Here is a 14,146-nt window from a genome sequence, read left to right as displayed (position 1 = left end):
ATGTGAACTCCAACCTACTTATGCCACTAGATATCTGCTCTTTCCTATCATAGCTAATTACTTGCATGTCAGGATGCTTCCTACTAATTAATTACTGAGCTGTGAGGAGGATGTGGAGAGATGTTAGAGTTTTTACAACTTGTAATTACTTGCACTTTCCAGAAAATCTGTCTGAAATGTGCTTGTGGTATTTATACTAATAACTTTTTGCACTGAGATTTTTAATTAGAAAATAGTTCTACTTTTGCAAACTCTACTTTGTTTTGACTAATTTTTTGTATCAAAGGAAGAAAAAATTTGCTTTTGGAAACAAATAATGCATTATTCCCAAAGTTATTTACGTCCTAAAATGTGCTTATCCATTTGGCAGTTAAATCATTTGGAAGTGGTAACTCCGATTGTTCCCAACACCCTAAATTCCATAGATTGTGTTAATACAGTTCATTTTGTGGTGTTGACCTTAGGAAGACATGGGGCTAGGGACGATGGTTTGTTTGTTTTTTTTCCTTTGCTTTCAAGAAAGTGGAGAACTGTATGTGAAAAATCAGTAATCAGTGTCATAAACAACATTATCTTAAGGTCTAGTATTTAGATGGTTCGGCTCTGATAAAACTTCATGCGTAAGCCGGTCACTACAATTAAAACTTTGGATTTTACTATTAAAAATAAGGTTGAAGTTTTATCAGATTCATACCTCCTGGATGCTGGACCATTTTTGTTTCTTATTATACTGCATGTAGAAGTTTGTTCCTGACTCGTCAGTGCACAGGAAAGACTATGTGGTTTTTATTATAAAGATACTGGAGAGCAATGGGCTGATTTTTTCCTTTCAATGAGCAATACTATCCACACATTGTTATAGTATTAATAAGTTACTAAAATATATGCGTAATAATTGGATAGATAGATAGATAGATAGATAGATAGATAGATAGATAGATAGATAGATAGATAGATAGATAGATAGATAGACAGACATTTTTCATGTTTTTACTAGCATGTTAGAAGTAGTCAAGCTTAGCTAAAAGAGATGGCACTAGATTGCTTGCTTGACTGTAAAATTATATGTATTAGATTACTGGATATGAGTCGTTGACCCGGGGATCTATTCAGATTGCCGTAGTTGAAGTCGGGAAGGAATTTTTCTCCTAAGATAAGGAAAATTGGCTTTTGCTTCGTGGGCATTTTTTGCTTTCCTCTTCACAAACAATGCAGGATAATAGGTTGGACTAGATTGGCTTAAGTTTTTTTTAACCTTACAATGTTACTAGGTTACTTAGTCTTTCTAGGTCTACATACTTGGTCTAAACTAATTGTTCACATGCTGTAAGTCCAACACAAGAGAGAAAAGGGGGAAGATCTCAAGGTAAATATGTAAAGTATATTTTTTTTAATATTTTGAACATTTACAATCAGAAAAAAGCTAGAAAAGATAATAATAAACTTTGTATATTAATTTATCCAAAAATATAGACTAATAAAAAAAATATCATCATAATACTAAATTAGTTCTTTTGTACAACTTGTAAAACTTATTTTATAATCTTTTTATTTCAAGCTGCAACAGGATATGATAATGGAACAAGACAATACCTTGGTAAATTATGCTAGTATTTTATATTATATTTTTATATTTTATTTTATATTTTATATTTATAACTTGTTTATTGTTTTACATTAGTGTAAGGGCCCATTCACACAAACGTGAACAACATCCGTGTACTGCGCATTGAAATCACGCGCAGCACATGGACCCATTGATTTCAATGGGGCCGTTCACACATGTGTGAGTTTTCACACAGCGAAAGTCCGCTGCGTGAAACTCACTGCATGTGCTACATTGGTGCATTTTCACGCACCTACGTGCCCATTGAAGTCAATGGGTGCGTGAAAACCACGCACCGCACACGGATACACATCCGTGTGCGGTGCGTGACTTGCGCATCAATTTGATTGGAAAAAAAGATGTGCATTGCGAGTGCGTGACTAACGCATGCTACTCGCTGTAACGTCCGTGGTCGCTGACCACGAACTCCTTCCATCCAGTCGACGCCCTTCTCTCCAGAGATGTCTGCACATACGGCTGTCCTGCTCCACAGTGACCACCAGGGTGCGCTCGCGAGCTCAGTCCAGACTCAAGAAGCCAGAGCTGATTTCTCCCTGAGCACCCTGGGCTATAAGAAGGTCTCAGCCCCTTTCTCCCACGCCTGAACGTTGTTGTCGTATCCTAAGTTTGTCTTGCAAATGGTCCCCTAGTGTTTCCTGCTCCCAGTGTTCCCTGTTGCTGTATCCTGTAACCTGTATCCTGATCTAGAGCTGTGTTGAGCTGTTGCCGTGCTGTGCTGTATACCACTCCTGTCCTGCTACTCCACGCCTGACGTCTACCTGCTGCCTAGTCCCAGCCAAGCCTGCCTTGCTACTGTCCGAGCGTCCACAGGAACCCTATATGAACTATAGACTCTGACCTGCGCCCTGTTGGCCAGCTGCCATACCGCCAAGGCAGTACGGCCATGTGGGTCCACAAAACCTATGTGACACTCGCAAAGCACACTGATGCATAACACTACAAACATGGACCAGATTCAGGAGCGTTTTTCACCCGCGTGAATCTGATACGCTCGTGTGAATGTAGCCTTAGCGTTAACAACCATTGGTTACCATTATCTGTGGTGCTCCATAGAATATCAAGTAACTAGCATGTAACATGATATAATAAGTGTTGGGAAACGATTAGCTAATTATCTGAGTACAATGTGTTATATAAATGTACACGTCAAAGAAAAATTAGAAACATTTTATTTTAAAGTCTATAACTTTTCACTTTGTACAAAAAAACATATGTTTTAAATATTACCTTGTTATTATGTTTAGCACTGTTTAATCACTTAGCAGCTCAGAATATCACTCTGCCTGCCATAAAATTCAGATGGAATATTACCAAAGCACTAAAAAGATAGACAGCCATATCAGCCCAGATTAAGGTCACACAAGGGATAACCTTATACATTTACCATCAGAGGCTGTCAGAACAGGTTGGCGCCAGCACCAAGAAAAGTCAGACCGGCTCACAGGAGGAAAGGAGGTTACAGTGGATCCAGGTTCGCATACAATAATGACTGTGCCCATAAGATTCAACATACATCTCCACCTGCCGAATATGCCAGTCTAAATAACTAATTAGCTCGAGTAATGCAACACATTTATTAACAGGTGAGCATCTCTCAATATATGTGTTGCATATTTCCGCTGGCCATGCACCACAATTGTGGCTCACAGTGTGCCACAATTGTGATGTAACGACCATGTCCCATTCATCCCCCCATCACATTAAATAAAATAGTAAATACCTACCTCACCGTTCTTCTTTTCTCACCACCAGGTCCCCTCCAGCTCCCTCTTTATGCCAAAGCTCATACAAGAAACTACTGATGCCGGGCAGCGTCAGTACCTATGCATTGCAGCCTCATTAGTGCTGTATGTGATGCTGCACTGATGACGTTCATCGCATAGGTACTGATGCTGCTTTAAAGTGTTTGATTGGGAAGGTGAAGGTGGAGGGATGTTGTGAGATCGAGGGGTGGACAAAGTAAGGGCCAGGCATGGGCTTGTACCTTCCTACGCCCCACAGACTGAAATATATACGCCAGCTAGGAGCTAGCATAGATTTTTGTTATAATTTCCGCCAGCTTTCTGGCATAAATTGTAAGAAATTTGTCAGGCTGCTGTGGCCCCACCTAATTTTGTGACGTAACGCCCATTTTCACAAAAGTTCAGTGCAAATTGTGACTTTTCTATACCAGAATACTGGTGTAGAAAGGTTGATAAATTCACCCTAAAGTTTACAGTGCAATTAAACATGCCTTTGCACTGCTCTGTATAGCTGGAGGACAGACCATCAGAATAATTTACTCTGGTGGGCCCAATGTACCTCGGCGAGTATCATTACAAATGTTCTTCGTTTAACTGTTCAGCAATGTATTCGATTAAACATGTATTCCCTTCTGCTCAGAATTCATATTTCATTAAAATGTATCTCCGGTGAAAAATAAAAACTTTACGGTGCTCTTAGATTTTCATGTATAAAACCTCTGTAAAGCCTTACCCTTAAAAGTTCAGCCATTTGTGCTGGATTTTCTTCCTAATTCACTAAAAGGAATTTGTTATTATTGTCTGCCATGTTACAGATACCATGGAGTTGCAGTACGGTCACGTACACTCTGTCTACAAGCCTGTAGCTCATATTACACATTCCCTTTCACTCTGCAGAGAAAGAGATTACCTGCCTGAATCAATACCAATGCTGCTGTACTCACAGGATTTTATTAGCTAGCAATTTATCTTTATAGACCATGTACATCTTGTAATTTTCCTGTTTGGGTAAGATATTCAAGTTATTTTAGCTATCTCTCAGCAGGGGGGAAGTAAAGGGCTTTAGTCATTCAAGTCTCCTCTTAAGGCCCTTTTACACGGGCCAATTATTGGGCAAAATAGAGTTCACCAAATGCTCATTCCTGATAAATGCCCTCGTTCCCCGGCTGATTGTATCGTTTATGCAGCTGAAGGGAGACGTGCTGCTGACATGATAAAACTGTATGGGGATGAGCGATCGTAGTAACAAGCACTCGTCCCCATACATAACTCCTTGTGAAAGGAGCAAATGAGCACCGATCAATGAGCTATCTCATTGATCAGCGCTTGTTTACAGAGTCCATGTGGGACCATGTAATAGGACCCTTAAAGGCAGGGGCGTAGCTAAAGGCTCATGGGCCCCGATGCAAGAATTCTTACTGCCCCCCCCCCCCGCGAACTTCTCATGGCCGACGGTCCGCAGCTTTCAGCTGCATCGCTGGGTCTCCTAAGTGACCCAACAATGCAGCACTAGCAGCCGGGGCGTCTCTAAGGCTGGGTTCACACACCCTATTTACGGATGTAATTCGGGCGTTTTAGCATTGAATTACGTCCGAAAATGCGGCTCAAAAGCGTTGGCAAAAATCTGCCCATTCATTTGAATGGGTCTTACGATGTTCTGTGCCGACGGTCATTTTTTTTTACGCGCCGCTGTCAAAAGGCTGCGCGTAAAAAAGACGCCCGCGTCAAAGAAGTGCCTGTCACTTCTTCAGACATAAATGGAGCCGTTTTCCATGGACTCCATAGAAAAACAGCTCCAATTACGTCCGTAATGGACGCAGCGAAAGACGCCTGCACATGCCATTACGGCTGAAATTACGGTGCTGTTTTCTCCTGAAAACAGCACCGTAATTTCAGCCGTAACGGAGGCTGCCGTGTGAACATAGGGAAATAGCCCCAATACATATGTGTCCGCCCAAAAAAAAGTGTGTGTATAGGAGACAGCATAGCATATCTATAGCACTACGACCCTATAAACTATGGATAGGATTAGATACAGTGGCTCAGCAGACAGTATCACACATGATAGGATTAGATACAGTGGTTCAGAAGGCAGTATCACACATGATAGGATTAGATACAGTGGCCCAGCAGACAGTATCACACATGATAGGATTAGATACAGTGGCTGAGCAGACAGTATCACACATGATAGGATTAGATACACAGCTCAGCAGACAGTATCACACATGATAGGATTAGATACAGTGGCTCAGCAGACAGTACCACACATGATAGGATTAGATACAGTGGCTCAGAAGGCAGTATCACACATGATAGGATTAGATACAGTGGCTCAGAAGGCAGTATCACACATGATAGGATTAGATACAGTGGCTCAGAAGGCAGTATCACACATGATAGGATTAGATACAGTGGCTCAGAAGGCAGTATCACACATGATAGGATTAGATACAGTGGCTCAGAAGGCAGTATCACACATGATAGGATTAGATACAGTGGCCCAGCAGACAGTATCACACATGATAGGATTAGATACAGTGGCTGAGCAGACAGTATCACACATGATAGGATTAGATACACAGCTCAGCAGACAGTATCACACATGATAGGATTAGATACAGTGGCTCAGCAGACAGTATCACACATGATAGGATTAGATACACAGCTCAGCAGACAGTATCACACATGATAGGATTAGATACACCGCTCAGCAGACAGTACCACACATGATAGGATTAGATACAGTGGCTGAGCAGACAGTATCACACATGATAGGATTAGATACACAGCTCAGCAGACAGTATCACACAAGATACGATTAGATACAGGGCCCAGCAGACAGTATCACACATGATTGGATTAGATACACAGCTCAGCAGACAGTATCACACATGATTGGATTAGATACACAGCTCAGCAGACAGTATCACACATGATTGGATTAGATACAGGGCTCAGCTCGCTGACATTGCGTCTCCAGCGCTGGACCCAGGACAGGTAAGAATAATAATTTTGCTTCTTTATGTGTTACTGATTATTTTTGTGCGTTTGTGTTTTTTTACAGGTTTGGTTGTTGGACTTCGGATTCGAGGACTTCAATGACGGCGTTTTTTTTATTCTCAATAAAATGGTTAATGAGGGTTGTGTTTTTTTATTTCAATAAAATATTTTTTCTATGTCCTTGTATCTTTTTAAACTTTATTATCACTGCCTTAATAATGGCCGCTGGCTGATTGACAACATCCATTACTAAGGCGGGGCTTAATGTTAGCCGGTGCAGAGGCTACACTAACCCCCATTATTACCCCGGTACCCACCGCCACCAGGGGTACTGGGAAGAGCCGGGTACGAACCAGTACCCGACCATCTGTAGTGACGGGCAGGCACCGGGGTGGCCGCAGGCTGGTAGTATTAGGCTGGGGAAGGCCAAAAACAGTGGCCCTTCCCACCCTGGTAATGCTGCCTGCTGCTGCTGTGTTGTATCTGGCTGGTTATGGAAATCGGGGTTTACTGTGTGCTGGGGGCCTGTATCTAAACCTACAGTGTGGTAGGCTTAGATACAGGGCCCAGCAGACAGGATCACGCATGGGCCATGTATCTAAGCCTACCATGTGATTGGCTTAGATACAGGGCCCAGCAGACAGGATCACACATGGGCCATGTATCTAAGCCTACAGTGTGGTAGGCTTATATACAGGGCCCACCAGACAGAATCACGCATGGGCCATGTATCTAAGCCTACCATGTGATTGGCTTAGATACAGGGCCCAGCAGACAGGATCACACATGGGCCATGTATCTAAGCCTACCATGTGATTGGCTTAGATACAGGGCCCAGCAGACAGGATCACACAATCTGTGATCCTGTCTCATGGGCCCCCTAAGCCTGATACATCGTAGGCTTAGGGGTTGTGCAGTCCCTAAACATTGATGGCCTATCCACAGGATAGGCCATCAATAGCTGATGTGTCGCCCGGGACCCGCAAATCAGCTGTTTTGAAGGGGCCGCAGCACTCGTACGAGAGCTGCTTCCCCTTCATTTCACTACTTGCTCACACTGTGAATCGCCGACACGGATTCACAGTGTGACAGGAATGAAGGGGAGCAGCTCTCGTACGAGTGCTGCGGCCCCTTCAAAACAGCTGATTGGCGGGTCCCAGGAGTCGGTCCCCGCTAGTCAGGGCTTACCTTACCTTCCTCTTCGGCCGCGGCGGGAGTTCTGTCATCTCGATGCTGTGCGCGGCGCATAGCGCTGTGACGTCATGCCTGACGTCAGGACCTCCGCTGCCATCCGGAACCAGGAAGGTAAGTAAAGTATGTTACTATAGTAACAGGGGCCTGCGGCCCGAGTTACTATAGTAACTTTTTATTGATGTGGTGCAGGGGGCCGTGGGCCCCCCTGGCTTCCGGGCCCGGTCGCAATTGCGACCGCTGCGACCCCTATAGCTACGCCAGTGCTTAAAGGGGTTTTCCCATGAGGGATATTTATGACAAATCCACAGGATATCCAAAGAAGTAGTAGGACAACAGCACACGTCTTCAAATCAGCAAAGTGGTTTTATTGTCAAGACATCCACAAACGACAAGCAACGTTTCGACCCATAGTGAGTGAAGGGTCTTTGTCAAGGCTTGACAAAGACCCTTCACTCACTATGGGTCGAAACGTTGCTTGTCGTTTGTGGATGTCTTGACAATAAAACCACTTTGCTGATTTGAAGACGTGTGCTGTTGTCCTACTACTTCTTTGGATATACATCGTGCTGGAGTGGGTTTGCCTGGCTTGACAGCGTGCACCGCACCATACTCGGGACTAGTGCTGCTTCAAAAATCTCCTTTTTTCTCAAATCCACAGGATATGTCATAAACATCAGATAGATGCAGGTCCAACCTCAGGGACCCACACCTATCTCTAGAACGGGCCCCCCTAAACGCCACTCTAGCTTTGTCTGATCTCGCTGACTCCCAAACACTTCCTAGTTATATAGTCGGGAGTTACGTAAACAGCATAACTCGCTGAGCTACGCTGTTTCCGTAACTCCCATGGTAGTGAATGGTAGTTACGGAAGCAGCGTAGCATGCGAACTATGCTGTTTCCGTAACTACCATCAATTCTATGGAACTTACGGAAACAGCGTAGCTTAGCAAGCAACGCTGTTTACGTAACTCACGACCATATAGTCTTTGTCATGGTCGGAATTCACCTCATTCAGCCGCAACACAAAGCAGCTGAACTGGGTTTAGTGGACCCCGTTCTGGAGATAGGTGCGGGTCCCAGCGGTGGGACCCGCATCTATCTGACATTTATGACATATCCTGTGGATATGTCATAAATGTCCCTCATGGGAAAACCCCTTTAAGGCCCTTTTACACTGGCCAATTATCGGACAAACAAGTGTTCACAGAACATTCGTTCACGATCATTTCCCTGTGTAAATAGGGCAACGATCAGCCGATGAGCAAGCAAATGCTCGTTCATCGGCTGATTGTATCATTTATGCAGCCGAAAATGTTATCGTTGATGGCAGCACATCTCCCTGTTAAAATAGGGAGACGTGCTGGCGACATGACAGAAATGTATGGGGATGAGCGATCGTAGTAAACGAGCAAACGAGCGCTGACCAATGAGCTGTCTCGTTGATCGGTGCTCGTTTACACGACCCACGACGGGCTTTGTAAGAAGACCCTTTCTCTTACTTACATTGAACTCACGACCATATAATTTTTGTCATGGTCGGAATTCACCTCATTCAGCCGCAACACAAAGCAGCTGACCAATGAGCTGTCTCGTTGATCGGTGCTTGTTTACACGACCCACGTCGGGCTTTGTAAGAGGACCCTTTCTCTTACTTACATTGAATTGAATAGAGCCTATGAGTGAATGAAGCTCGAGTACTAGATTACAATTTTTTTTTAAATTCTACATTAAAAAAATGTAAGTTACATCCCAAAGTTTATATCCTGAGGGGTTTTTAAGTGGATCACTAAAAGGCATTTTTTAAAGGATCAAGCCATTAGAAATCACAGTCATAAGAGCACCAAAGTGATAAGACAGACGTTTTTAGTTAGTAAAAACCATTCCTTCACTACAGCTTTTGTGTATTCATTAGGGTTGAGAGACAATAAAGTGGCACTGTCAAAGGCTATGCACCTGGCAGTCTTTCGATGCTTCCAGATTCTAAAAATGGTTCATCTGCTTAGCATACAAATGTGGACCTAAATCCCAAATGCTATTGTATTTAGAACCTATTAAGTCAGATTTTGCAGACAAGGCTTATTGTTAAAGACAGTATGGTAACAATCATTTAGAATAACACCCGCTGCAAAGTTGTGTTCATTTGCTGCACCTAAGTTTAATATCTTTAACATCACCAATATAAATTGGTTCCAGTCGGCATTCCAAACATTTAAATGAAGCTAAAGCAGGTTTCACATCAGTTACTCTGCATACTTTCTTTTTTGCAATAGATATTGTACATAAAATATCCCTGCAGATGTTTGCTCCACTGGGGCACATTAAATTTCATTTATATGCCAAGATAGAAAAACCCAAAACAATGTGACTTTTAACATTAAAAAAAAAGCTGATGAAGAATTTGATGAGAAAATGGCAAGAATTCCTGTGGCACTTGGGTAACAATTTCAAGACTTCGCTTTAATAGAATAAACAGTATCATATTTCATTCAACTGAAGCAATAAGATGAGCTGTGGGTATTACATTGATATAAACCAATAAAGAAATTGCAAATTTGAGGCACTAATTAACTGACACAATATTAAATGAAAAAAGTTGGCTCCAGGGGCAAATATATTTTGAAGACTTGAAAGTTTCATTAAGTGAGCATTTTTAAAGCATTATTTCCATAGTTTATAATTTTCTAATTTGTTAAAGTGACAACATTTGTTGATTAACAAAACATATCAAGATTGAAAGATCTAGGACCAATTTGATCTTAAAGTATGATCCCACAGATTTGATTAAAAAAAACTAGCGTACTAGAGAATCCTATAATGGACCCACTTATTAATGCCATAATGAGCCCCGAATTTGGATCACACTTTGGAGAAAATTTCTTGCAACTAGAGTTTATTTCTTATAAGTTCATTCACAAATAACCTAATAGATATTATTGATGGTATGTCCTTTGTGTGCAGTAACAATGACAAAGATTATGATGAAATTAAAAGTGGACATGGACAAGAACAATTTTCTAGTGGGCCCAAAGAAACTCAGTCTACTGCTGTAAATGTTTCATGATGTTTTTTGGAACTGGCATATTTATTTGATGAATCCCAGGCTGGCACTTATATTGATTTCTATCAGGTGGTGAAGTTGGAGGAGAAGCTAGTTTCTTCCTCCCGCACTGTTGCCACCTTCGAACTATACTTTCAGACATTTATGTTTTTTGAATTTAAAGAGGCTCTGTCACCAGATTATAAATGCCCTATCTCCTACATAATGTGATCGGCGCTGTAATGTAGACAACAGTGGTTTTTATTTTGAAAAACTACCATTTTTGAGACGATTATGAGCAATTTTAGATTTATGCTAATTCGTTTCTTAATAGATAACTGGGCATGTTTTTACTTTTTACCAACTGGGCGTTGTACAGAGGAGTGTATGACGCTGACCAATCAGTGACCAATCAGCGTCATACACTTCTCATTGTTCCAGCCCATAGTTACAGTGTGATTGTGCAGAGAAAGAAGCTGGGCTGGAACAATGAGAAGTGTATGATGCTGATTGGTCACTGATTGGTCACTGATTGGTCAGCGTGATACACTCCTCTGTATGACAGAGCCTCTTTAAGAAAATTTTAACCTAACAGAATGTATATAAGGGTGAAAGATCTATTTTGTCTGACACATAACGGGTTGATAAGTAAAACTGTGGCCACTGGAATCAGATTATATTTAACAATCTACAGACATAGATTAAATCAAGCATTTCTCTACATAGTAAAGGTCCTCTTACACGTCCCGTCCTGGGCAATGTAAACGAGCCGTGTCGTTGATCGGCGCTTGTTTACTCCTTCCACAAGGAGCTAGTAAGGGGACGAGAGCTCATTACTCCAATCGCTCATCCCCTTACATTTATATCATGTCGGTAGCACGTCTCGAAGTTTACACAGAGAGATGTGCTGCCGACAGCGATACAAGTTTTCATATTTAAAACGATACGATCAGCCGATGAACGAGCATTTGCTCGTTCATCAGCTGATCGTTGCCCTTTTTACACTGGAAAATTATCGTCAACGAGCATTCTATGAACGAGCGTTTGCCCGATAATTGGCTAGTGTAAAAGGACCTTAAGTCTTAGTCTGTTAAATGTAGTGTAGTAGCATGACACGTAGCTTAGTTCAGCCCATTTCTTGTTTGAGAGTATGAATTGAGCAAAAAGGCCTGAAGAGAAATGAGGATCCAAAGAGAAGACACCCTTTTGACCAAATTTTACGCAGACCAGAAGGACTATGTGACAGCATGAATTTTGGTGGACAAACTTTTCAGGTAAAATTCAGAGCTCAAATCAAGACAAATTTAAAGTTCAAGTAAGCCACCTCTGCTGTGAGGCAAGACTTGCCTTGCTCCCTTGACACATGCGCAGTTCAGGCCCTTTTACACAGGCAGATGATTGGCTAAACGAACTTTGATTGCTTGTTCCCAATCACTGCCCCGTGTAAATATGGCAGCGATCAGCCACCAAACGCAAGCAAATACTAATTTGTCGGCTGATCGCATCTTTTATGCGGGATAAAAAAAAAAATCCATTCAAACCGGAGATGTGCTGCTGAAAATTTGCAAACTGTATGGGGACTAACGATCATATTAACGATCATTCATCCCCACATTCACGATGATTGCTCCATTTAAATTGACTAAACAAGTGCTGATTGATATACTATTACTGTTGATCAGCGCCCATTACCGAGCAGGAAATAAGTCCTGTGCAAAAGAAACTTTAGAAACTGGATGTAAGGCTGTTGATGTTATACAAGGTGCAGTTTTAGTCTCCACACTGTTTAATGGATATAGGAGAACTGGAGGGGGTTCAAAGACAGTTAATGTTATTATTAATGTTGTTAGTAATCTCGCAAACTTAAATATTATAAGTTTACTTCCATGGAAGACACGGAAAAAGCCAAGCACGCTGACTCCGTAACTCCCATAGAGCAGAATGGAGAGAGCCACGCGACCACCTCTCTATTTATTCTCTGCCTAGATGCGGTGAGATGGGGGTCGGATGACCCCATTTCTTGAGATAGGTGTGGGTCCCAGAGATGTACACACATATATCAGACATTTATGCCATATTCCCTAGATATGCCATAAATGTCTAAGATGAGAATAATCCATTAATATGCATAATATATACAAGATCAACAAGAGTTGGACGGCCGGGAAGGATTTGTTTTTGTCCCTAGTGAGGCAACATTGGCTTCAATCACCCAGGAAAGACCTCTTAGAGATCAGAGGTTAAACTTGATGAACACCCCTTTTTGAACCTAACTATCTTTTCAACCATATATACTTTCCAAACATACACAATATATACATATACTCACCCTGACAAGAAGTTGTTCCAGTTTACTGATTTCAAATAAAATAAAGCATTTAGGGGCAGTTTCTTTTTTTTTTTTTTTAAATCACTTCTGTACAGGCGTAATGATTGTATACATTTTTCTTGGAAATATGCTTTAAGCAATCAAAACAGATTACAAAATGGCCAGATATGATAGGATGCATCATGAGGTAGCATATGTAGCTGTATAATTGCTTTTCTATGAATAATTTCAAGCACACAAAAGTGCTTGCCTACATGAATATTTTAAACTCAAAGAATATCAGCATTACAGAACAGACATTGCAAGATGGCAAGTTAGAAGGAGACAAAATTGTATAGTTTCAAAATATATTAAAAAGAGTAACAATGAGGTCTACGCCTGTCAGGATATTTGTTTACTACGTGTGCAGAAAATGTTTAGTTACAATCTCGTAACTCTAATAACCAGTGATTATTCAATTCTTGAATAAAGTAAACAATTGGCTGTTTCGGAGAAATATGCACATAGTTAATATAGTCATAAATGTGTTTTCCCTTATGAGTCCCCAGCAGCTGTCAAGCCTGGTGCTTATAGTATAGATTGGAGCCTACATATCAAAGCATTCTGGGAGCATAATAGTACTGAAATGACAATCCCTCTAAGGTTCATCAAATAATTTTGTAATATTCCATGTTTAAGGCCCCATGCACACGACCGTATATTTCAACTGTAATTACAGCCTGTAATTACAGACCAATTCATTTCTATTAGCCACAGACACCTAACCGTATTTTTACGGATGGGTGTCCGTGCTGATGAAATTATAGAACCTGTCCTATTCTTGTCCGTAATTATGGCACAAACTCTACCATAGAAGCCTATGGGCGCTTCCTTAAATACGGATGGCTACGGATGTGCATCCGTAAACCATCCGTATTTATGGAAGCGTTGCTATGCTACATGTTGGTGACATCATTTGCAGCCTCCCTCTTTTTTTACGAATCCGTATATACGGATCAAATATGGATGCACTACGGATCGTATTTGCGGATACCGCTTCATATATACGGATAAGTTACGTGTGACTACGGATCCGTATTTACCGACAGTATTTACGGATAGATGAAAATTTGGTCATGTGCATGGGGCCTTAGGCTAGGTTTATACCACATTTGTGGTATAAGTACATACCAGGAAATCTACTGACGTATACACTGAACATATCCATAGGATA

This window comes from Rhinoderma darwinii, chromosome 7 (genome assembly GCF_050947455.1).
Source record: "Rhinoderma darwinii isolate aRhiDar2 chromosome 7, aRhiDar2.hap1, whole genome shotgun sequence".
NCBI classification, from domain to species: Eukaryota; Metazoa; Chordata; class Amphibia; order Anura; family Rhinodermatidae; genus Rhinoderma; species Rhinoderma darwinii.
The sequence above is the reverse complement of the archived record's forward strand: the minus strand, read 5'-3'. Positions refer to the sequence as shown.